The following is a 27,019-nucleotide window of genomic DNA, read 5'->3' on the forward strand; positions in this document are numbered from 1 at the left end:
TAAATTGCTCTTCAACAGTGGGAAGCAAGAAGGTTCTTAAAACATCAGTGTAGGCCTGTGCTGTGATAGTGCCACGCAAAACAACAAGGGGTGCAAGCCCCCTCCATGAAAAACACGACCACACTATAACACCACCGCCTCCGAATTTTTCTGTTGGCACTACACACGCTGGCAGATGACGTACACCGGGCATTCGCCATACTCACACACTGCCATCGGATCGCCACATTGTTTACGGTGATTCGTCACTCCACACAATGTTTTCCCACTGTTCAATCGTCCAATGTTTACGCTCCTTACACCAATCGAGGTGTCTTTTGTCATTTACCGGCGTGATGTGTGGCTTATAAGCAGCCCCTCGACTATGAAATCCAAGTTTTCTCATCTCCCGCCTAATTGCCATAGTACTTGCAGTGGATCTTGATGGAGTTTGGAATCTCAGTATGATGGACTGGATGATGTCTGCCTATTACACATTACGACCGTCTTCATCTGCCGGCTATCTCTGTCAGTCAACCGATGAGGTCGGCCTGTACGCTTTTGTGCTGTGCGTGTCCCATCACGTTTCCACTTCACTATCACAACGGAAACAGTGGACCTAGGGATGTTTACGAGTGTGGAAATCTCGCGTATAGACGTAATGACACAAGTGACACCCAACCACCTTACCACGTCAGAAGTTCGTGAGTTTCGCGGAGCGCCCCATTCTGCTTTCTCACAATGTCTAATGACAACTGAGGTCGCTGATATGGAGTACCTGGCAGTAGGTGACAGCACAATGCACAAACGTATGTTTTTGTGGGTGTCCGGATACTTTTGATCACATAGTGAATGTACTTTCTAGAAAGCCTGATGTTTCTCGCAATTCAAAACTGTTCATTGGTTTTGCTGTAGCACACAATATGCCGTAAATGAAGTTGTACAATTTAGTATTAAGCCGGCATCCATGAGTCATCAGTAGATGCCAGCAGCAGTAACCATACAGTTATCAGTAGTTGTTGTGAATCCGGCTGTAGAATTATTCTCCGAGTAAAATACACCGAACTGTGGAAAATAATAATTTGTAGATGTGAAGACGATTTTAAATACAGGTAGATCTTTTCACGAAAATATTAAAGCAACGATTCCTCACGTGACTGGGTGAGTGGTCAAGGATTTTTATGGCTGAATACGCGTCCGCAAGGGGGGCAAAAGCGGCACATCGCACTTCCTGTCGTAATCTGGATATAGAAGTTGTATTGATTACAGAATTTCTAGCTGTAGTTACCTCTGTCTCAACAAAAGTGCAGATTTAACATGGCATTGCGGGATGGGAAGTACTGTGCCTTGCGCAGTTACTACATACGGGGTGGTCAAAAACAATCTGTCTGACATGCTTGTGAGGGTGTTGCAGGATACGTTGTGCTGAGAAATAATTGTTAAGGCAAAATTTCGTAACGTTGCACCGTTTCCGAGTTAAATTGATTAAAATGGCTCTGAGCACTATGGGACTTAACATCTATGGTCATCAGTCCCCTAGAACTTAGAACTACTTAAAGCGAACTAACCTAAGGACAGCACACAACACCCAGTCATCACGAGGCAGAGAAAATCCCTGACCCCGCGGGAATCGAACCCGGGAACCCGAGCGCGGGAAGCGAGAACGCTACCGCACGACCACGAGCTGCGGACAGTTAAATTGAAGTTAACCAATCAGGATGTTCCATGCAAATGAAAGAGGCCTGCCAGAGACGGTGTCGCGAAACATGTTCTTCGTTTGGTTTCCTAAAATCGAACAAGAAAGAGAACGATACAAAAATTTGACCTGGAGCGGTAGTAAGGATCGAACCCGAGCCAAAGGCTGAGCAGTCTTGTGCGCTGACGTCTACGCTATGAGAACAGCCGACACCAACTACACCTGGTGGGCCGCTTGAATTTGCCAGCTCAACCACCTGACTGGCTAACTGCAATGCCAATAATTCGGAAACGGTGCAACGTATCGAATTTTTTTTTCTTAACAGTTATTTTTCTTAATAAGTATTTCTCAGCACAACCTACCTTGCAATATCCTTAGGCGCTTTTCAGACTGTTTCTGAGTACCCATTGTATAAATAAAAGTGTAGTACACTGTTCGTGGGAAATTGTGCCGATTTCTTGGTGCAGCGGCAGTTTCAGCGGCAGCTTGCAGTCAAGATAGATGAGAACCTTTGCAAAATAGTGCCGAAACAGAACCCTCAATCTTTCTTCTCTCGCTTCCTCGTACAGCTGTTACCGAGCTGCACAAAGGAACCGATGCAGCACCGTCACCCGACGATTCACAGCTCAACATATACATGGCAGCAGTGAGCGGGCCCGTCACGCGTACCCAATTCCCTCAAGGCTGCGCCCTGCCCTTGCTGAACAGCGGAATCCCAAGAGCGCTCCGTTATTTTTCTGTGGACTAAGAAGGCCCATCATGGCTTGCTAATTTTACGTTCAGTTTAACACGTCGGAGCTATCGCAGTAGACTTTGTAGACCACGGACATTTAGATGTGTACATTTATACTTAATCAATGGGTAGGATTACCATACATCTGAGAACAGATGGAAAGTCCTGGCTTCTTCCTGCTGTCCGAGGTACCGTCCAGGGTTACAAGAATGTCTGGGGATTGACGATTTTATGCCTGGTGAGGATTTTTTTTTTTTTTTGATTTTAACCCTTATGTTCGATATCGCGTTTTTAAACATTCTCTCAGCTGACTTTGGAGGAAACAATGACGTCGATGGGGACTGTAGCTACAATTTCAATGACAACTTTTCACTTGCTATTAGTGATCTGCCAACACAACACAGGCAAGGTGTATAACCTCTTCGTTCCCTCGGTCCACACATGGGGATCTTCGTTCATTATTTTTTTCTCCGTAAACAGCCGTATTTTTTCGCTTAGGGGTCGACGGTCCGTGAGAGTGGACCCTCTAGATTATAGTTTTAAAACCAGGGCGCAGCACCTTATATGGAACAATTCTTTTGTGAATTTACAGCTGGTCGTACGCAGGAAATTCTTACTTCTGGAAATCGAAAAGATTTGTAAATAATTATTGTGCCTAAGTAGTAGGCAGAAATGGTTACTTCTCCTGAATAGAGTATACTGGGGCACATTTGTATGTGGCACCCGAATATGATTTTATAAACTATGTATGTCTTTGATAGGTTTTATATCGCAGACCCGGAGATACTGCTAGTGTTGGAGTAAGAGAGTGCTTGGCGTTCAGTTGTAGGCAGCTGTCTGTGAGGGAAAGACGATGGAGCAGGCAGTTTTTGTGGTGTGCTGTGTGAAGCCACCAAATGCTGGATGAATGAACGTATGTCAATACTGTTGAACATGGAAGCAGAAGTCTTCATGCAACCAATGTGAAGATGTTAAATAATTATGATTTCTCTTTTTTCCAGCGCGTTAGTATAGATGAACTGGCTCATAATTTTTAATTGTTGAGTAACGTACGGAACGTACGTAAACCGTTTTGATAGAAAGGCTAGTTAGATATTTCACTTTGTAATGTTTCTAAGATTTGCTAACAGACCTATATATAATTTGATGATTCACATTTATGTTGGATTAGTGAAGGTAGATAATACTTGCTGTTTAAATCTCATTGTTTGTGAATCAATTGTGGGTAATGTAACTTCAATTGTGAAATATTCTTGAAAAGCCAAACTTAACTTGCAATATAATTTTGCTAAAAAAAACTGAGGGTTAGTACTTCACTATAACCAGTACCGCCTCCCCGTCCAGGTCATATTTTTTAAAGAAGTTGGATTTTCTTAAATGTTCTCTTTTATTAGCCAAATTAATTTCATGTGTATTTCAAATATTGTGGCCAGCATTGCACATTGCTGAGCCTGTAGCTAGCGTTCATAGTCCGCAGCTTGTGGTCGTGCGGTAGCGTTCTCACTTCCCACGCCCGGGTTCCCGGGTTCGATTCCCGGCGGGGTTAGGGATTTTCTCTGCCTCGTGATGACTGGGTGTTGTGTGCTGTCCTTAGGTTAGTTCGGTTTAAGTAGTTCTAAGTTCTAGGGGACTGACGACCATAGATGTTGTAGGTCCCATAGTGCTCAGAGCCATTTGAACCACAGATTTCATATTTTTTGTGGGAGACCAGAACATATCACATTCCACCGTTGCTGCTTTTGAGGTAAGAAAATTTAATTTATTTTCTAGTGCACAAAATTATTAGTTCTGAACAGGGCCATAGGATTCAGTGACTAAGGTGCTGAATGTATTTGCAGTGACTGTATTTCTTTATTGGTATTGGGAGTTGCACTGCCCAATCAATTCGTGTAAAGTTTTGCTAAGAATAACACAGACTAAGCACACCACTTGCACTTACAACACGCAACACGACAATTCGAGTTCAGTATTAATTCCACGCTTCAGACATTCAACCAATGTATACTTAAAAAAGTTTATTTTTTTAAGAAAAGAACGTTACACTTAATATTATTATCCTATTCGGGTGCCACATGCAAAAGTGCCCCAGTACACTCCTTTCATAGAAATTGAAAAGGTATGTAAGTAATTATTGTGCCTAAATACACTCCTGGAAATTGAAATAAGAACACCGTGACATGGAAAAAAGAACACATTGACACCGGTGTGTCAGACCCACCATACTTGCTCCGGACACTGCGAGAGGGCTGTACAAGCAATGATCACACGCACGGCACAGCGGACACACCAGGAACCGCGGTGTTGGCCGTCGAATGGCGCTAGCTGCGCAGCATTTGTGCGCCGCCGCCGTCAGTGTCAGCCAGTTTGCCGTGGCATACGGAGCTCCATCGCAGTCTTTAACACTGGTAGCATGCCGCGACAGCGTGGACGTGAACCGTATGTGCAGTTGACGGACTTTGAGCGAGGGCGTATAGTGGGCATGCGGGAGGCCGGGTGGACGTACCGCCGAATTGCTCAACACGTGGGGCGTGGGGTCTCCACAGTACATCTATGTTGTCGCCAGTGGTCGGCGGAAGGTGCACGTGCCCGTCGACCTGGGACCGGACCGCAGCGACGCACGGATGCACGCCAAGACCGTAGGATCCTACGCAGTGCCGTAGGGGACCGCACCGCCACTTCCCAGCAAATTAGGGACACTGTTGCTCCTGGGGTATCGGCGAGGACCATTCGCAACCGTCTCCATGAAGCTGGGCTACGGTCCCGCACACCGTTAGGCCGTCTTCCGCTCACGCCCCAACATCGTGCAGCCCGCCTCCAGTGGTGTCGCGACAGGCGTGAATGCAGGGACGAATGGAGACGTGTCGACTTCAGCGATGAGAGTCGCTTCTGCCTTGGTGCCAATGATGGTCGTATGCGTGTTTGGCGCCGTGCAGGTGAGCGCCACAATCAGGACTGCATACGACCGAGGCACACAGGGCCAACACCCGGCATCATGGTGTGGGGAGCGATCTCCTACACTGGCCGTACATCACTGGTGATTGTCGAGGGGACACTGAATAGTGCACGGTACATCCAAACCGTCATCGGACCCATCGTTCTTCCATTCCTAGACCGGCAAGGGAACTTGCTGTTCCAACAGGACAATGCACGTCCGCATGTATCCCGTGCCACCCAACGTGCTCTAGAAGGTGTAAGTCAACTACCCTGGCCAGCAAGATCTCCGGATCTGTCCCCCATTGAGCATGTTTGGGACTGGATGAAGCGTCGTCTCACGCGGTCTGCACGTCCAGCACGAACGCTGGTCCAACTGAGGCGCCAGGTGGAAATGGCATGGCAAGCCGTTCCACAGGACTACATCCAGCATCTGTACGATCGTCTCCATGGGCGAATAGCAGCCTGCATTGCTGCGAAAGGTGGATATACACTGTACTAGTGCCGACATTGTGCATGCTCTGTTGCCTGTGTCTATGTGCCTGTGGTTCTGTCAGTGTGATCATGTGATGTACCTGACCCCAGGAATGTGTCAATAAAGTTTCCCCTTCCTGGGACAATGAATTCACGGTGTTCTTATTTCAATTTCCAGGAGTGTATTTTCTTGCAGTTACGACGTTGTTTTAGAGCACCAACGAAAACTTGCATTGGAAATCATATAATTCTAAAATATTAACATTAAGAAATCTATTAACAAATACAGTTTTCTATTTCAAATAAAATATGTATATTGCTAAATAAAATGTTCTTAGTGAAGAAAAGGCTAAGAAAACACAAAACGAAGACTAGTGCATTTTCACGATAAGTGAGACCTGAGGTCCATATATTTATGTCTTATGAATCATCAAAAAAATTTCATTTGCATTTATGTCGTACTTCTTTATTAGTTTCCTGAAAAACATGAAAAGAAAAATTTCCTGGGTTTTTTTATCTCAAGAGCAAAAAGATTATTTTGTTTTCGTGTTTTAAGTAACTCCTCTACACATTTCTGATCATTTTCTCTCTATTCGTTTTTTGCCTGATCATTTAGCCACGATGTGGTTAATTTAACCTGCAACACTGCATAATGACAAGAATAATGAACATATTTCTTGCACACTACGTACTAGAGAGTTTTCTGTTCGACGTAAAGGAAAGGGTGGTATTAATGACCTGCGAAAACAGGTAAACATGGGAATGCTAACAGTGATTTTACTTCAACAAACATTTGAGGTTTTGTAAAAGCTAAGGACGGGAGTTACGAAATGGTGAGTGCTGCTAAAGAGGCTGCATTTTCATAGCACAGGGCTATACATGAACTCGGTTCTAAACTGGTTAAAAGGTGGTATGTCTCGAAATTTTCATCAACTAGAACCAAAACAGAGGCAATTTTTGTTAACATTATTTCGTCACTTAATGTGTGGCGTTCTTTGAAAAACATTATTTAAGGAACATTAACGATGACACAGAAGTAAAGTAAAAATTATTTCACTTGCAAGATTTTTCAGTCTGGAGGAGGGAATTCAAGTTAAAGTTTTAAATTTCGATGGAGGGTAATGTGAATCTGCTCAAATTTTAACTAAGTATCCTTTGCAGTGTTGTGTGGAAAAATACATACTTGAAGAACAGTTAGTTTGTTATACAGTGATGCCACTAATTTTGGTGGTGTCAAGAGAATGAGAATGAAGATGTTGTCAGAAAAGTTCAAAATAATTTCGACAGACCTATTTTAGGAACTGGTTGTTAAGCTCACAGTATACTCAAAGCAGTTCTGAAGAAAGTCGTATCGATTGAAAAATAGGAGAAGCGTTCAGTAAGTACTGTAATCCTTTTTTTCTCGACCAATTCCGGTTGAAAAAATGCGGAATTTTTTGTGGGACATCGTGGAATATTTCCGCTTCCGCTTCAAAGTTTCATGCAGTCGCGATAGACAGCGGTGCTATACATAGCCTTCAAAATGGCGTCTGTAACGGTGGTGCATTCCAAGCAGAGACCTGTCAATGATTTTATTTTTTTTTTTTTTTTTGGCGGAAGACCAGAGAATAGCAAAAAAATGGCTCTGAGCACCATCGGACTTAACATCTGAGGTCATCAGCCCCCTAGAACTTAGAACTACTTAAACCTAACTAATCTAAGGACATCACACACATCCATGCCCGAGGCAGGATTCGAACCCGTGACTATAGCAGTCGCGCAGTTCCAGACTGAAGCGCCTATAACCGCTCGGCCACGCCGGCCGGCCCAGAGAATAGCAGATATTCATAGGCGCTATCAGAAAATCTATGGAAACCTGACAGTGAACAAAAGCACGGTGAGTCGTTGAGCGAGGCGTTTGTCATCATAGCAACGAGGCCGTCAAACCTGTTCGATTTCCCGGGTGCCGGTCGGCCGTGCACGGCTATCAGTCTTGAAATGCGTTCGTCGCCGTCAAAGTGCAAACGAACTTCTTCTACATGACAACCAAAAGGCCTCACACAAGTCCTCGCACGCAAGTGTAGCTCACAAAACTTCTTTGTACTGTTCTTCCTCATCCACTCTACAGCTCGGTTCCCACACCTTGTGACTTCCATCTGTTTGGTCCAATGAAAGATGCACTCGGCAAGAAGCAATTCGTGGATGCCGGGGAGGTTACTGATGCAGCAAGACGTTGGCTCCGATGTCTATCAGTAGAGTTGTATCATGCTGGCTGGCACGCAGGCCCTCCAAGTAAGGTGGTGTAAGGCCGACACATTTGACGGAGATTATGTTGACAAATGGGGTTTTGAAGCTAAAAGTGTGGGAAATAACAAGGGGTATTGGAACCCTGAATAAGACCAACCCGCTTATAGGAAAAAAATATTTTGCATTACTTGTTGAACGCCCTTGTAAGACTGAATACATAAATATATATGTGGTGTCTGTTCTTTCGCACATGAAAGGACACAGTTTTAATCCAGCAGCCACTATGAATTAAGACACAAAGGAATTGGCTGAGAGTGGACATTGATTTAAATCAATGGGAAAAGTTGAAATTATGTGGTGGTCGCGGATTCGAACCCAGCTCTCCTGCTTACAAGGCAGATGAGATGCTCTGACCACTAAGCCATCTGGACACATTGGTCATTGCAACTTCACGGACTACCCTAGCACGCCATCAATCAGTCCCAAATTCTGAACTTCTCTACATAATACTAATGTAGTGCCGCCTCGCCTTAAGTATATGTGTGTGGAATATATGTATATATCTACGGGGGATTTAGGTATATATGTATACGGAAAACAAACGCCTCAAAAAATGAGATCTACAGGAAGTTCAAAAAAATGGCTCTGAGCACTATGGGACTTAACATCTATGGTCATCAGTCCCCTAGAACTTAGAACTACTTAAACCTAACTAACCTAAGGACAGCACACAACACCCAGCCATCACGAAGCAGAGAAAATCCCTGACCCCGCCGGGAATCGAACCAGGGAACCCGGGCGTGGGAAGCGAGAACGCTACCGCACGACCACGAGATGCGGGCCTACAGGAAGTGCAAAATGACTAAGCAGGAAGGGCTCGAGGACAAATATAAGGTTGTAGGGGGGTATATCGCTAGAGCTAAGATATATGCAGCCTACAGGAAAATTAATGAAACGTTTAGAGAAAAGAGAAACACCCGTACGAATATCAAGAGCTCAGATGGAAAACCAGTCCTAAGCCAAGAAGGAAGGCGATGTACTTGAGGGCAATATTATGTAAATGGAAGAGGACGTAGATGAAGATGAGATGGGAGATATGATACTGTGTGGAGAATTTGACAGAGAACTGAAACACCTAAGTCGAAACAAGTCCCCGAGAGTAGACAACATTCCGTTAGAACTTTTGGTAGCCTCGGGAGAGCAACTCATGAGAAAACTCGAACCTCCGACGGGGGCAGCCGCCCGAACCGTGGCAAGACGCCCTATACCGCGTGGCTACCCCGTGCGGCCATTGACAAAACTCTTCCATCTGGTGAGCAAGATCTATGACATAGGCTAAATGCTCTCAGACTTCAAGAAGAATATGATATTTCCAATCCAAAAGAAAGAAGGTGGTGACAGGTGTGAAAATTACCGAACTATCAGTTTAATAAGTCACGGTAGCTAAACACTAAAATAATTATTTACAGACGAATGTAAAAACTGGGAGAAACCGACCTTGGGGAAGATCAGTTTGGATTCAGGAGAAATGTAGCAATACGCATGGCAGTTGTGACCCTACGAATTATCTTAGAACATAGGTTAAGGAAAGGCAAACTTACGTTTATAGCATTTTGTTCATACATTTATAGACTCAGCGAAAGCTTTGGGTCAAATACGGGCAGCGAAAGGCTCTTTACAATTTGTACAGAAACCTAATGGCAGTTATAAGAGTCGAGGGGCACGAAGTGGAAGCAGTGGTTGAGAAAGGAGTGAGACAGAGTTTAAGCCTATCGGCTATGTTATTCAATCTGTATATTGATCGAGTAATAAAGGAAACAAAAGGAAAATATGGAGTAGGAATTACAGTCCGGGGAGAAGAAATAAAAACTTTGAGGTATGCCGATTACATTGTAATTTTGTCAGAGACAGCAAAGGACTTGGAAAAACAGTTGAACGGAGCGGACAACATCTTGAAAGGAGTTTATAACATGAACATCAACAAAAGCAAAACTAGAATAATGGAATATAGTGGAATTAAATCAGGTGATACTGAGGGAATTGCATTAGTAAACGAGACACTTAAAATAGTAGATAAGTTTTGCTATTTGGGCAACAAAATAACTGATGATGGTCGAAGCAGAGAGGATTTAAATGTAGACTGGCAACGGCAAGGAAAGCGTTTCTGAAGAAGAGAAATTTGTTAACATCGAGTATAGATTTAAGTGTCAGTAAGTCCTTTCTGAAAGCATTTGTATGGAGTGTAGCCATGTATGGAAGTGAAACACGGATGATAAACAGTTTAGACAAGAAGAGAATAGAAGTTTTTAAAATGTGGTACTAGAGAAGAATGCTGAAGATTAGATGGGTAGACCACGTAACTAATGAGAAGGAACTGAATAGAATTGCGGAGAAGAAGAATTCGTGTCACAACCTTACCAGAAGAAGGGATGGGTTGGAAGGACACATTCTGAGGCATCAAGGGATCACCAATTTAGTACTGGAGGGCAGCGTGGAGAGTAAAAATCGTAGAGGGAGACCAAGAGATGAATACACTAAGCACATCCAGAAGGATGCAGTAGTTACTCGGAGATGAGGCTCGTACAGGACAGAGTAGCATGGAGAGCTCCATCAAACCGATCTTTGTCCGAAAGAACAGATGCCATTTTGATCCAGTAGCCACTATGAATGAAGACACAAAGGAATTATAGACATTGTCTGTGATTGGGGGTTGATCTGAATCGGTAGGGAAAGTTGAAAATATGTGCCTGACGGTGATTCGAATACGAGTCGAGTCTCCTGGTGATTAGGCAAATGTTCTGACCACTGAGCCATTCGGAAGCCTTGGTCATTGCAAATGCACGGACTTTCCGGGTTCTAATCCCGGCTCAGCACAAATTTTCGACTTTCCCCATTGATTTAAATCAATGCTTACTCACGGACAATGTCTGGAATTTCATAGTGGCTGCTGGATCAAAATGGTATCTGTTCTTTCGGAAATGTCCGAATTTCTGAAAGAATAGGCACCACAAATGTATATTTAAGGCAAGGAAGGCCAATGATCTCTTCAGTGGGGATTCACTCCAGGTTCGAACTCTCACGGGAATTTCCGAAATGCCGCAAGTAATAAGTGCATTATAGCACTTAACTTTCCACGCATGATGCACAAGCGTATCGTGAAACAAGCTAATGTTGCCCTCTGAGAGGATTTGGAATTTTGACTGCGCGTGTGTCTAATGGGTAAAGGTATCGGACTGTAAATTTTCAATACGGTGAAATCAACAGTAAAACTAAACGGTCTTTGACCTTGATAGTTAATGAAAGTGGTAAAAATCATGTATGGATGAAAAATAAACCGTCGCCAGCCCAGTTAGGCACATTAATTTGGAAATATATGTTTAAGAAAATTGAATATTGGTTGTTGAAGTTACTTTCATTAATATTTCCCTTTGAACAGCACACATGATACAAACTGACACAGGGCACTCTGAGCGGTGTGTAGCAGCTGTTACCAATAATGCACACACATTTGCACCAAGCTCATACTAATAACAGCTACACTCAAGGTAATTTCTTAAACTAATACTGAAATCCAGAATGAGAATTTCACTCTGCAGCGGAGTGTGAGCTGATATGAAACTGTTTCTGAAATGTTTCTGCAAGATGTCCAGAACTAAACTTGGACATGAGGGGCTTCTATCTTATCTTACATGTAAAAACACAAATAAAGATAAATAATATCATAAATACACTGTTTATACTCTTCTACATATATCAGTTTTCTTTAGTGGCATTAATAGTCCAATTATCTTTCTAATATGTGGAGAATATAATGGGGACCCATAAACTAGTATAGTGTCACTAGTCAAACTCCATGGTTATTTCAGTAAAAAAGACTAATTCAAACAAAGCTAATCGTTCACTTCACTTGGAGTAGTTCATAATTTACTTTGCAAGACAAAAAATTCAACGCTCAGGTTAATTAACTTCGAAAAAGGAACCATTCATGATAGAAATGAAAACCACACTATTTTTAAAATAAGCTTAACTTATTTGTCTTTTTATCGCCTGTGAAGCAGATATTTTAGGCAATAACATTTACAAAATCTGACACTGTATTCCTGAAAAACTATGCTTTGCTACAAACTGAACGTACTTTAGCAAAATCCTATCTAACTTCACTTTTGTGGTTTTAACTTTAACTTTCGCTCCTCCATTTACATTTGACAAACAAAAAAACACTTTGAAACACTTGAATGCAAGAACTGTTCATTTAAAATAAGGTGCTCTGTTTTAGTAGCACTAAGGAGAGGACCCTGCATAAGTTCGTGATGAGGATAGAAGATATGATTCCGGACACAGATTTATAGCATCTGGATTATTGTTAAAACCACTCACACACACACACATTAACTGGTCCAATGCCCATATATGTATGAAGTTTTGGTGACAAACGACATGGCGGCTAACTGTACTCACGGCTCTTGATGTTCGAATGCTCTCTAAAACTTCTTCTTTGCGTCGGATTTTCAACGTATTAGAGCCATTCCTTTTTGCCGAGGATACCAAATAATAGCCAGATCCACATCCGAGGCAAAAATCCTTTGCAAAGTAGCTTCCAATTGCCTCTCTTGGCACCATCGAAGTGTACCGTGCTACGGTTAGCCACATACTGCGTACCGTTCACACAAGGGAACCGCCCAGTTCGACCACCAAAACCACCTTTTACATCGCGCCATGCCACTTCCGTTGCGGAAGGACTTCCCTACGTCTTATATATATTACAAATGCGAGTGCCCTAAGCATGGTTCAAATGGTGCAAATGGCTCTGAGCACTATGGGACTTAACATCTGTGGTCATCAGTCCCCTAGAACTTAGAACTACTTAGACCTAACTAACCTAAGGGCATCACACACATCCATGCCCGAGGCAGGATTCGAACCTGCGACCGTAGCAGTCGCGCGGTTCCGGACTGAGCGCCTTAACCGCTAGACCACCGCGGCCGGCCCCTAAGCATGAACCAGCTTTCAATATACATTGTCTTTCTTATAAACATGTTTGTTGTTGTTGTGGTCTTCAGTCCTGAGACTGGTTTGATGCAGCTCTCCATGTTAATCTATCCTGTGCAAGCTCCTTCATCTCCCAGTACCTACTGCAACCTACATCCATCTGAATCTGCTTAATGTATTCATCTCTTGGTCTCCCTCTACGACTTTAACCCTCCACACTGTCCTCCAATGCTAAATTTGTGATCCCTTGATGCCTCAGGACATGTCCTACCAACCGGTCCCTTCTTCTAGTCAAGTTGTGCCACAAACTCCTCTTCTCCCCAATCCTATTCAATACCTCCTCATTAGTTACGTGATCTACCCACCTAATCTTCAACATTCTTCTGTAGCACCACATTTCGAAAGCTTCTATTCTCTTCTTGTCCAAGCTGTTTATCGTCCATGTTTCACTTCCATACATGGCTACACTCCATACACATACTTTCAGGAACGACTTCCTGACATTTAAATCTATACTCGATGTTAACAAATTTCTCTTCTTCAGAAACGCTTTCCTTGCCATTTCCAGTCTACATTTTATATCCTCTCTACTTCGACCATCATCAGTTATTTTGCTCCCCAAATAGAAAAACTCATTTACTACTTTAAGTGTCTCATTTCCTAATCTAATTCCCTCAGCATCACCCGACTTAATTCGACTGCATTCCATTATCCTCGTTTTGCTTTTGTTGATGTTCATCTTATATCCTCCTTTCAAGATACTGTCCATTCCGTTCAACTGCTCTTCCAAGTCCTTTGCTGTCTCTGACAGAATTACAATGTCATCGGCGAACCTCAAAGTTTTTATTTCTTCTCCCTGGATTTTAATACCTACTCCAAATTTTTCTGTTGTTTCCTTTACTGCTTGCTCAATATACAGATTGAATAACATCGGGGAGATGCTACAACGCTGTCTCACTCCCTTCCCAACCACTGCTTCCCTTTCATGCCCCTCGACTCTTATAACTGCCATCTGGTTTCTGTCTTATAAACATACACGTATTATAATTATTTATTATTTTAACAAATCATTTTACTTTTTCCATATATATATTACAAAACTCTAATTTCCTTGTCACAAATCAATGACTTTAAATAACAAAGAATACACACTTCATAATTGCGGATACACACTTACGTAATATAAACCTATTTCTAATCGATATGTTACAGCATGGATAAGTTGAGAATTTGGGTCTGACGGGGGCATAATAGGATAGTCCTTGCACTTATGATGATCATTGCGTTCTGATGACATAGTAGTAAGAACACCTGCCTAGTAAGCAGGAAACCCTGGTTTGTATCGCATTCTCTCACAACTTTTCAACTTTCTCCATTGACTCAAATCAATGCACACTGGCAATCAATGTCTTTAATCCCTTTGTAACTAAATAAATAAAACTTAACGTTTCAGTAAACAGTTAAGAGTTTAAAGTAACTACAAAAATATGTCCTCGGTTGGAGACCAAGAAATATGGTAGGCATATCTGCGGGAGCACAGGAAAGGAAATACCATTTTTCCATCAGAAGAGAAAGAGAATAGAGTGAGGAAATTCTCAGCACAATGGGAGAGTAAATCAGCGCGAACATGCAGTCATAGAACTGCGAATTGTGCTGTTCAACCGAGTTGGTTGCACAATAATGTGACAAACTGGAGAGACGGAAGCTGCTTACGTCCTGTCCCAGGTTCTTAAAAGTCGACTCTACCAGAAAATTCCAGAGCAGTTTTGAGAGATTTCCAACGTTCATCTAACAGTGCACTGGCGCTCGGCTGCAATTTGTCTAAAGAGCTAAAAGATGTAGCTGCCAAAACTCGTTATGTTCAACTTTAGTTCCGCCGATTAATACTGAAAATACTGCAGGGCCGTGGACGCAAGTAAGCATACTCCTTTCGAACAGGCCTCGGGGGTCCAGTGGTATCGGCCGACCGCCGTGTCATCGTCAGACGACTGACGTCATTGGAAGCGGTTACTGAGGCGCGTGGCGTCAGCAGACGGCTGTCCCGGCCGTTGTCAGTTTTCGTGCCATGGAGCCGCTTCCATTCGGTCAAGTAGCTCCTCAGTACCCCTTTCGAAGCTGAGTGCACCCCGGTAGTTTTAACAGCGCATGGCGACCCGGATGGTCACCCATCCAAATGCTAACCACGCCCGATGGTGCTTAACTTCGGTGATCTCGCGGGAGCTGGTGTATCCGCCGCGACACGGCCGTTTACCTAGTCCGCACACAGTAAACGGAAAACAAATACATAGGAAGCATGAAAGTAATGCTATACCCGTTAAAGTGATCAGATGAGAATTTCTGTAAGCAAACATAATGTTTTAGACGGCATGAAGTTGAATAATATTTTTTTATAAATTTTTATCTCTGTTTCTCCACTTCGATATAGCCAACAGTTCTCAGTTTACTATATTTCTAGTTCAGATCATTAATTTTCAGTTTCTGCCTAACATTATGGGGCATGAATAAATGTTTATTGTGAACATTTGCAACGTTTATTTCGTAAATCGCTGTGTATCCCGGATTTAGCCATGTGAAGTTACAATTCTTGATCCTTGAATGAAAAAGCTATCATCCATATTTACACTAATAACATAACAAATAATATGTACTATTCAAATATGTTTACCGTACAGGTATCAAAGCAATCTTCCTTAAAAATACGGATACTAAGTGTAACACTATCAATCATTTTAAAATAACGAGATTTGTGTGCTCCTTGCCTAGCTTAGTTTTTGGGCCCCGTCTCGTTTTTAAAACCTGCCGAATGGGTTGCTGTAAAATAAAGTACTGGCAGTTTTTGAATCTTGCCCGCCATTGGAAAAATTTCTGCGGAATCCCATGGCTGAATACTTCACTACTTCCTGCGTCACACTGAGATGGAGCAATGAATAGTGTATTTCTCCTTTATTATATTCGTGAGTGAGCGTCATTGTCGTTTTCCAGCTGTGCATCATGGTTGACAAACTTCATTGCGAAGTATAATATACGTACTGTGATGCTGTTATCAGTATGCCCAACTCTTTATAGGAATGCCGGAGCCGGCCGGAGTGGCCATGCGGTTCTAGGCGCTACAGTCTGGAACCGCGTGACCGCTACGGTCGCAGGTTCGAATCCTGCCTCGGGCATCGATGTTTGTCATGTCCTTGGGTTAGTTAGGTTTAAGTAGTTCTAAGTTCTGGGGGACTGATGGCCACAGCAGTTAAGTCCCATAGTGCTCACAGCCATTTGAACCATTTTTTTGAATGCCGGAGGAACGCGGACGGCAGAGTACGCCGGCAGTTTGTGAACACCAGCTTGGTCGTGTGGTATTATAACACTTACACGTTTAATTTCTGCGTGTCCGCAAATCTGTGGCGTTCGTAAGTCTCCGTGTCCAGATATTAGCTCCGCACAACATTTAAAGAGCCGTCTACAGTGACTTCTAGAGTGGACACTACATCTTACTCCTAATAAAAGCTCTTGTGAAGTGAAACGAAGCGAGGTGGCGCACCGGTAAGAGACCGGACTCAGATTCAAGAGATCTACGGTTCAAGTCCCCCTCCCGCCTTCCAAATTTACCCTTTCCAGTGGTTCCTGCGAACTACTTGATGCAAGTGTCGCAATGATTCCTTTGAAGTGGACGCGGCCGATTTCCTTCCCGTTCTTTCAAAATACAAGTTTGCCCATCGTGTTGATAAATAACCGCGTTGACGACGGGAGGTTAAACAATGATCCTCTTCCGTTAGTGTGCAACGAACACTTTCTTCGTCAATAAAGGGTGGCCTCAGTATATGAAGCCGTAAGACACGTCGACATTTTGAGGGGTTGTTTTTGGGGGAAGAGACCAAACAGCGAGGACATCGGCCTCATTGGACTAGGGAAGGACGGGAAAGGAAGTCGGCCGTGCCCTTTCGAAGGAACCATCCCGGCATTCGCCTGGAACGATTTAGGGAAATCACGGAAAACGTAAATCAGGATGGCCGGACGCCGGATTGAACCGTCGTCCTCCCGAATGCGAGTCCACTGTGCTAACCACTGAGCCACCTCGCTCGGTGACATTTTGACACATTCACCTCCAATGTTTCCTATCACTAATAATACAAAAGTTGCAGAAATTAAACGTGTAAGTGTTATAATACTTAACATTCACTTACGGTCCTTATCACTGTAATTACAAAAAAATCAGAATATTCTGTATGATTCACTGATCTTTCCTCATGTTTTTCCAGTGGTGTGGTCAGACTTGTGCAGTATCGTATTGTACTGCCATGCCCAGGGTGACAATTATTGAACTATGTGAAGAAAACATAAATTAGTTACAAACTACGTCGTGCACACATTTTATTCAACATGTAAACGTCTTTAAAGATATTCGGATTTAGGTTATGACGTGTTCGATATGCCTACCGTCATTGGCGATGATGTGGCGCAGACGAATAGCGAAATTTTGCACGACCCACTGAAGTGTCGGAACATCGATGCTGTTGATGACCTCCCGAATGGCTGTTCTCAGCTCAGCAAGGGCTTTGGGGTTATTGCTGAACATCTCGTCTTTAGTATAGCCCCACAAAAAGAGTCGCATTTGTTCAGATCCGGAGAATATGGCGACCAATGGGGGCCCTTGACAGTGCCCTCTGGGTACCCCTGGGTCAGAAGACGGTCCCCAAAGTGCTCCTCCAGGACATCAAACACTCTCCTGCTTCGATGGGGTTGAGCTCCGTCTTGCATGAACCACATTTTGTCGAAATCAGGGTCCCTTTGGTTAATGGGGAAGCAATCATCTTCCACTACCTTCAAATACCATTCGGTAGTCACCGTGCCATCAAGGAATATGGCATCGATTACTCTGTGACTGGGCATTGCACACCACATTGTCGCCCGTTCAGGGTGAAGAGATTTCTCCATCGCGAAATGCCGATTCTCAGTCCCCCAAATGCTCCAATTTTGGTTATTGACGAACCCAACGAAATGATGGGTTGGTTTTTGGGGAAGAAGACCAGACAGCGTGGTCATCGGTCTCATCGGATTAGGGAAGGATGGGGAAGGAAGTCGGCCGTGCCCTTTCAGAGGAACCATCCCAGCATTTGCCTGGAGTGATTTAGGGAAATCACGGAAAACCTAAATCAGGATGGCCGGACGCGGGATTGAACCGTCGTCCTCCCGAATGCGAGTCCAGTGTCTTACCACTGCGCCACCCCGCTCGGTCCAACGAAATGAAAGTGGGCTTCGTCGCTAAACAAAAATGGTTCAAATGGCTCTGAGCACTATGGGACTTAACATCTGAGGTCATCAGTCCCCTAGAACTTAGAACTACGTCAACCTAACTAACCTAAGTACATCACACACATCCATGCCCAAGGCAGGATTCGAACCTGCGACCGTAGCGGTCGCGCTGTGCCAGACTGAAGCGCCGCTAAACCAAACCATATAATTCCCATCATGCCTCAAGACTAGTTCAGAAGTCATGACGATTTTATTTCATGTAGTTCAATAATTGTTACCCTGAATGTATAGTTGAAGATATTGTATGTATTGTATATTATAAAATTCAAGGGATTTCGATTGCGTCACAACAAACGAAAGGTGGATGTCACGCAGCGCTACAACCTCACGTTCGTAAAAGGCCGTGGTTCACAACGAGTCACTTGGACATATCAACGATTTCCACCATCAATCGACTCCGCTTCAAACATTCTTCTTTTCCTCTATATCTACAGATAATAAACATTTACCGTTCTCCTGCATGTGAGTGTCACTGTGAGCAAGAAGCTGATGTAACCCACATCTTGTTTGCGACTGTGAAAGATCGTATTTTTTGAAGACATTGATGAATATCGGATGCCACCTCCCTCAGCCAGCTTCTTCTGTTTTGTTTATTATAGATATTCGCCTTTATATTGTGACTGTTAATCATCTTAAGAGCTTGGGGGGGAAACCCCACATTTGTAAAGTGATTGTTAATTTTCTTAAGAGCGTGGGGGAAAGCCTGTAGATTTTCATGGCAATTCACATCTTCATCTCTCCGTAAGAGCTTATGTATCAATTTAAGAAATATTATAAATTGATAAAAAAAAATTGGCCAGTTCTAGCGCGACTCTAGCACAGGGGTTGCGCAAAAGCTTACACGGTTCATTCGTTCCGAGAATCGCCGATATTGACGATTTTTGCCTGTTGTCGACATTGATACAGGCAAGACATCTGTCCCAGGGATGCCAACAGTTTCGAGAATGTTTTAATTTCAAGTCTGAAGTCGGATAACAAATGAAAAAAGAAATATTTATCGTATGATATAATTACAAATTAACAATTTCGAATTTTTTTACTTATACTGTCAAACCTATTTTCTTAGTAAATTTCCTGATTCTAGGTCTACGGGAAGTGCGCTACAGGTTTTGATAAGTTAGTTTTAGAGTATTAAAATGAGTGTCATAAATGGCCGTTCTTTTATCTTAATTAACTTAAAAGATTCAAATTTTACACCGGCAAGGGACCATACACGTTAGTATTAGACATAAATTTTAACTTGATACACCAGGTTGTTCGAGGCAAAAAGGGTGTTAATAGACGGATAGACAAGGAGACAGACGGATAAAAAAATTTTATATAATTTCAAACAAACAGTTTTCAGAATTTTCCCTTTCTTGTTCTGTGAAAACTTGCTTCTTGCCAAATTTCGTGATTCTACAATCATGTTCAGAAAAACCAGAACACCTGGAACGGCTAGAGATAGGACGTTCATATTCACAGAACATGTACGTTAGGATGTTCTGCAGAAATGGTTAGCATTTGAAAAATGAGAGGTTACGTGTTCGAGGTCAACATCGATATCGCGGCGCAGACACCAAAGTAATGGTTCATTGTGACTTGAGCAGACGTGCAGGATGTTTCACAGACGTATCCGCGAACCCTACCGTGATGCAGCCAAATTGCTGCTCGTGGTGACGAAGTGCTTCGGCGGTGCAACGAGTGTGTGCAAAATGGTTCATGGAAGACCCCGTTGAACACGACGATAAGGGTCAGGTCGCACCACCCAGACCCCGCCCCCCCCCCTAGAAGATCGACATCTCATCTGAATGGCAATCCACGACAGATCTGCGCCCTCCTGGGCTCTGGTGGAATGGTGGAACAGTGCAACACATCGTACACTGTCAGGAGTGACAGTCCGTCGCTGTTTATTACGGCACGGGTTATATGCTGGTCGTCCACTTTCCTGCCTACCTTTGACGAATGTGCAGAAACATACTGGACGGCAGTGGCGTATGGAACGATATCGCTGCGGACAGGAATGGCATCACGTAGCGTTTTCCGACGGATCCAAGTTCTCTTTGTTCGGAAATAATGGACGCATTTTGGTTCGCCGCAGACAAGGGCAGCTGCCAGTACTGCATTCGCACAAGGCATACAGCGTCAACTCAAGGCCTGATCAGAGATAACATTTACCCAAGAAGAGAGTTGTAGCCGCATCGAGCTGAAGATTCGCTGCGACTACAACGTAACACTGCAATGGAGATCTTAATCCAGTCTCTCTTGTAGACGTCGCAATAGTAGTAAGCCTACTGAACGCTACTACATTGTTTCAAACCCATCTGAAATTTTAAAAGTTTTCCAGTGTCGACTTGACGTACTGGTCAGAATTTCGAACTGAAGTAAAATAACATTTACGGTTTAGCCTCAGAACGGAGCAGTTATTATATGTGAAAGAAAAGTAAATCGTGTGATACCTGATTAGCGATGGGACTTAGCTTTCGTGATTTGTGATTGTCACGAACATCAAAGGACACAACAATATACCAATCACCGACATAAACTCTATTATTAGCCTTAAGTAGGAAAAGCTACGCGCGATCACGAAGAACTTACAGTTACGCAGTGTTGTCGGTAGCTGTAGTCAACGTCAGAATCGCTGATGCAAATAGATTCAAGACCCTGAATGACAGATCGGTATGTTTTCAGTGCAGGTTTAAATAATTACGAAGTTCAATAAACTCCAATATAACTTTAATGCTTCGTGTCAGCTACGTCATTTAATGGAAATTTACTGTGTAATTGTGAAATTAACTATTCTTGAGAGAACTCAGAAGTTAATGGTGATTTAGTGATTTTATTAACAGTGAACAGCAAGTTTACACTGATATACGACGCTTTCTGTACGTTGTCAGAAGAGTATTTTATCTCTGGAATTACGTCGTATTAGTTGTTGAATTAACACCGTAGCCATGCCTTGACGATGCTATATTAATTAATAAATCAACATCCTCACAAAACTATGATTGGCATCGGTTTGAATGATGGATTTTATAATTCAAGATACCCTATTACCCGCGTTTGAACACTCATTCGCAAACCGGGCATAAGACCTACAGTTATCAAGATCGCGTGAGCTTCTCACCCTGTCCTGAACACGCGAAGCATATTTGAATAATTGTTTTAGATCAAGAGAGTTGTTGCGATACCGAGTGGTGCAGTCGCTGTGGGGTCGAAGTAAAGAAGACCGACAGACTTCGAACACCGGTGCTTCAACTTTAAACAAGGGCTGCTTACCCATTCCGGCGTGCTGCTCCATCGATACGCCGATATCAGTCTAAGGGAGATAGTGTCTGAAACTAATCAACCAAACGAGGAGTTTCTTTTTAATAGTTACATATCAGAGTCGTCGCGATCGACGCGCGGTTCCATGTCAACCAGACTGGGTCAACCATCACCATCGAGCCGGCCCAATTAAAACGCCACAGTGTCCAGGGCACTGTGACCAGTGTGACCTAGGTGAATAACATCCTGCGGCTCATCCTTTCTGCACGACACCCAAGACGCCATATTTCAGGACGACAATGCACGACCACATATTGCTGCACGAACACGCGCCTTCTTGATGTCACAGGACGTCAGCCTTTGGCTCTGGCCAAGTGTTGTCGCCAGTAAAAAATGTGTGGGACATGGTGAAACGACGGGTGGAGCGCTGTGACCCAATGCCGACCACAAGCAATGAACTTTGGAACCAGGTGAATGCAGCATGGACGGCTATACCGCAGGATGCCATTCGCGTCGATGCCATCACGCACGGAACGCTATCAGATCCCATGGCGGACCCTGTGCGTAACAGGCAACAGACACATGTTGAACAGAGGTGGCTGAAATGCTAATCATTTCTGCATAACACACTAATGTGCAGTCCCTGTGAATATGAACGCCCTATCTCTAGGCGTGAGTCAACATGGGTGTAGGTAATGAGGAAGTTTCCTACAGGTTTCATTAGCGAGCTTTCGAGTATCAAAATATGTGACATAAATGGCCGTATCTTTTGATAGAATTGACTTAAGAGCTTAAACCTTTAACACTGCCAAGGGACCACAAATTTTAATATTTCCTGAGAAATAGGGTTCTTAACAGTGGGGCAGAGACAGACAGGCAGACCAACGACGAAGCGATCCTATAAGCGTCCCGTTTTTGCATAGTGAGGCACATAGACCTAGAAAGGCCAATTTATTTAGCAAGTCACATGTTAAAAATTTACTGTGGAACAAATTGTGACAGCTTATATACTCTGTAAATATGCCTTTATATACGCTCTCTCTACAACTAAGTATAGATTCCAAACATGTATTTTGTGTGGCTAAATGGAGTACAAACTCTGGGGGCCATGTAAAACAAAAGAAATATTATCTGTCGTCTGTAGTTCTAGTAGCTCTACGCCGTAGTACCCACACAACGAGCGGATTTTTGAAGGAAGTTCCACTGATTGTGCCTCGTGGCAGAATTTTGATGTCGAGGAATAAAGTCGGCTATATATCGGTACGAAAGCGCGCATGGAAGTGTGCCCGCCAAACGGCAGAAAAGCAGAGAAAGCGGTAGCGCCGTGCCGGCTCTGGAACATTCTACTTACGTCAGCCGCTAACGGGACAGCGCGCGCGCGAGTGTCGCTCCACGGACTCCGGACTCGGCTGCAGAGGTGCGTACTCCTCTCTGCCGGCTGCTAGACTAGCAGGTGTTTTCGCCTTGCGGCTCTCGCGCTGGTGCGTGGTGTGGCTCTGTCAGTAGCCAGTTGACATTCCGCGACTCCGCCGTTGCGCCAGGTGGCGCCGGGCCTGGTGGGGGATACCCGAGGCACAGCCGTGAAAGCGGGAAGGCGGGTCCATCCGCCGCCGACCCGTGGCCCAGTGCTGGCAGTAGAGCAAAGCGCGGAGGCGCGAACAGCATCGGTTTTGGGTGTACGCTCGTCGTGAGGTTGGAAATCCACCCTTCTTTTTCATGACCTGTGTCAACATGTTTCGAGAGTGTGACAGTGTGTCACTTAGTTCGGTAGACTATTATCTGCCTGCAGTCTCTGTTATTGTTGTGTTGTTGTTGTTGTTGTTGTTATTGTTCTAGTTGTCATCGTCTCCGTTAACATGAAGGACTTCAGGCCTGCCGTATTTGTCGTGGTCTTCAGTTCGAAGACTGATTTGATGCAACTCCTGTGCAAGCCTCTTCAACTTAGTGGTGGGAACAAGCGAATGAAAACAACCGATTCACTCAGTTGTTGGTAAACAACCGACTTATTCGGTTGTAGTTACACGCATTGGTTGAATTAATCATTTATTCTTTTGAATGAAACCAGCCCGTAGGAGCAACAGAATGAAAATAATCGGTTCAGTAGGTTAGAGTTTCAAGTGTCCATTAGACTGTTCGTTCTTTTGAGTGGAATCGTCCCCAGCGCCTTCAGTTCTGAGCAGAAACACTCGATCCTTATGGCATTGTTACATCGTCATTTTGGCTGCACTGTTACCACCTGTCGTCACTATTATTGTCGTTCCGATATTTTCTTTTTATTGAGTGAATTATTAGTTCAGTTTGTCGCCCGTGACTATGAACAGGCGTTTCTAGACTTTGAGCTTTATGTCTGGACCAAAATATCGAAACACTCAGTGGCGTGCGAACGGAATAAATTATTATACGAATGGATAAAAAGTGGTCATGAAGATAAATTCAATGCGACACATAGTATCTCCAAGGATGTTTCATATTCTGAAACTGTATTGTATAAAGAAATTCAAAGAAAATTAACAAATGACGCTAATACACCTCGCGAAAAAATTCGTCCGACGAGTGACAGTATACGTTTTAAAAAGCGAGTGATTAGATCACCAAACAGTTTAATAAACTGTATTTTATATGCTTTCAGAAAGGGCTCAAACCAGCGCGAATAGAAAGACAGAGCTTCAGAAAAATTAAATAAAAAAGTAATTGTTCATTTATTTAAACATAAATTTATAATGTACCACCTTTATTATGAACCTTTTAGAACCAACCAAAAATCCAGATTTAATGCCTGAAGTACGAAAAATTCACGTTTAAGTAAGTAAATACATAAATATAGAAAATATTTCATGTTTAGAAGTACACATTTTATTCACTTCCCTTGAAATAAGAAACGTTATTTATCTCTTAAAAAGTCGACAACACCCATCACAGTTCATGTATAACCGGAAAGACTCAGAACGCATGTGAGTAAAATCGCTCAAACCCGGAGACTGGGTCAAAACTTTCATATAACTGGCGTAACTCTCACACTTTTCTCATTCGGGTGTCCCGCATTAAGTAAAACCACTCAAACACGGAGAGCGAGTGAAAGCATTCACGTAGGTCAATTTGTCGCCGAGACTTATTCCTTTGCCGGCCGGTGTGGCCGAGCTGTTCTAGGCGCTTCAGTTAGGAACCGCGCTGCTGCTACGGTCGCAGGTTCGAATCCTGCCTCGGGCATGGATGTGTGTGATGTCCTTAGGTTAGTTAGGTTTACGTAGTTCTAAGTTCTAGGGGACTAATGACCTCAGATGTTAAGTCCCATAGTGCTCAGAGCCATTTGAACCAACTTATTCCTTTCGACTGAAAGACAGACTGAACGAGAAAACAGTTGATTGGCCAATGAATGGTTAAAACCAGTCAGCTGTCTATTCCGTCTCCCTTACCCCTCCTCTCACTTTTTTACTGCTGGAGTTAACTTTACTTGGCTTGTGGTTTTATTTATTTAGATATGATTATATATGTGTAGCAGCAAGTAAGGTGGAACATGGTTACTAGTAACTTTGCTTTATGATATTAAAGTTTGGATTTGCAATGTTCAGACTGATATAAAACTGAAACTGAGAGCTGATGACAGTATACAAAATTATTAGTAACAAGTTTCTATGGTTTTGATTCAATGTTATTTCACTGTCTTTACTTGGTAATTCTTTCTTCATAAAAGCAAGTAACTTTGAGTAATGTTGAGTAAATATTTCACTTTGGCTGTATGAGTCACACTAGCACACATATGTTAAGTTCAGACATGGAGTGGGAGAGGGCATAAACACTTTTATCATAAATGTGGCACACCGTGGATCAAATTATTGCTTTTCCACATCTGCTCTGGATAATCTTGTAGGAAACATTCACTTGCTACTGTAACGTAATCAAGAGAGAAAGAAAGCTGTATCTGAACTCACTACCTTTCATCGTATTCAAAAAAGTCAGTATGAAATTCAAATGATCGTCACAGCACTGAATGTTGGTTACGTTATGCAGTGGATTTTTGAATACTGTTAATTAGAACAGGCCCGCGGCTAGCCGGCGTTCTCTTAATCTCAGGGAAAAAATGTAAAATATTGCTTTAGTTTCACAGAGGAGACCTTGCCACAAAATGTGAAAATGATAAAGTCATCACACAGTTATTCGTTATATTTTCGTGATCGCATAGAACATGTCGCACAGTACCTTCCAAATCAAACTGAGAAATGCACTGAATAATATAATATAGTCTGCCGCCACTGCTGGAAGCTGTAAGAAAATGTTAAATATTATTATGTTACCTCGCTTTACCGGCGAGACGACTGCGATGCCTGAAATAAATATTTTTTAAATGTGTCGCGTCTGCGGCGGTTGCCCTCGCAGATTGGTACAGCGGCTTCCGCTAAATTAAATGCTGAAAATGTCTAAATTATTTACGGGACGAATGGCTGGCAACTTTACAAATTATTTTAAAAACATATTTGCTCAAACTCTATATATTCAAACAAAAATGCATTAATTTTACACAACTTTTTACAACAAGTCGCCTAATGGCGGATCTCAAGCTTCATGAACAAAAGACTCACGGCCAGTATAAACATTTGCTTAACACGCAAGTGTTACTCGTAACGAAACCCAAAGAGAACAGAGAAATTATTACAACGCTTTTTACTATTTATACATGTACTGAATTGTCCTTTTTATCTGAGGCACAGATCGTAATCACTAATTCATTTAACAAGAATACGATTGTCAAAGATAATAATATGTCATGGATTCAAAGTTAAAAAATGCATAAAACGTCAAATAATTATGAATGTTCTACATACACACATAATATATTCGTGAAATGTTTGCACAATCTTGCTTTATTGCTTCACTTGGTCATGTTTATTCGTGTTTAAATTATTTCTCTTTCGCCGTGTCCGTGGCACTATATCGACACATGTTAACTGGTCTTACACACACGGAAAAAAATTCTGTCACACGCTTATTATGACGATTGGCCAGGAGACGCTACATGTCCCATCAATACTCCATCTCTGCGTAACTACTGAAAGGCCGGCCGCGGTGGCCGAGCGGTTCTAGGCGCTTCAGTCTGGAACCGCGGGACTGCTACGGTCGCAGGTTCGAATCCTGCCTCGGGCATGGATGTGTGTGATGTTCTTAGGTTAGCGAGGTTTAAGTAGTTCTAAGTTCTAGGGGTCTGATGACCTCAGATGTTAAGTCCCATAGTGCTCAGAGCCATTTGAACCATTTTGAACTATTGTTTACGAACCTCCGTCTCCCATTTCATAACGTACGTCCATTTGAATTGTTTAATTTATTCGAGCCATGGTCTCCCCTTACATTACCCCCCCCCCCCCCCCAACACACACACGCACTTCGCTCCATTAAAAAATCGACGATTCCTTGCTGCCTCTATGTGGGTCCTATTAACGACCGTTTCCTTT

The 27,019-nt window shown here is 43.1% G+C and overlaps 1 protein-coding gene across 1 annotated transcript in view; it reads right to left on the bottom strand.

The window, feature by feature from the left end:
- LOC124619668 (putative inorganic phosphate cotransporter) overlaps nucleotides 1-23,064 on the bottom strand; it is a 258,904-nt gene extending 235,840 nt beyond the window's left edge. Inside the window, exon 1 of the mRNA XM_047146207.1 lies at nucleotides 22,927-23,064. The gene's annotated coding sequence lies outside the window, so the exon portion shown is untranslated. The remainder of the gene's footprint in view (nucleotides 1-22,926) is intronic.
- Nucleotides 23,065-27,019: the final 3,955 nt, after the last annotated feature.

This window comes from Schistocerca americana, chromosome 6, assembly GCF_021461395.2.
Source record: "Schistocerca americana isolate TAMUIC-IGC-003095 chromosome 6, iqSchAmer2.1, whole genome shotgun sequence".
In the NCBI taxonomy this organism is placed as follows: domain Eukaryota; kingdom Metazoa; phylum Arthropoda; class Insecta; order Orthoptera; family Acrididae; genus Schistocerca; species Schistocerca americana.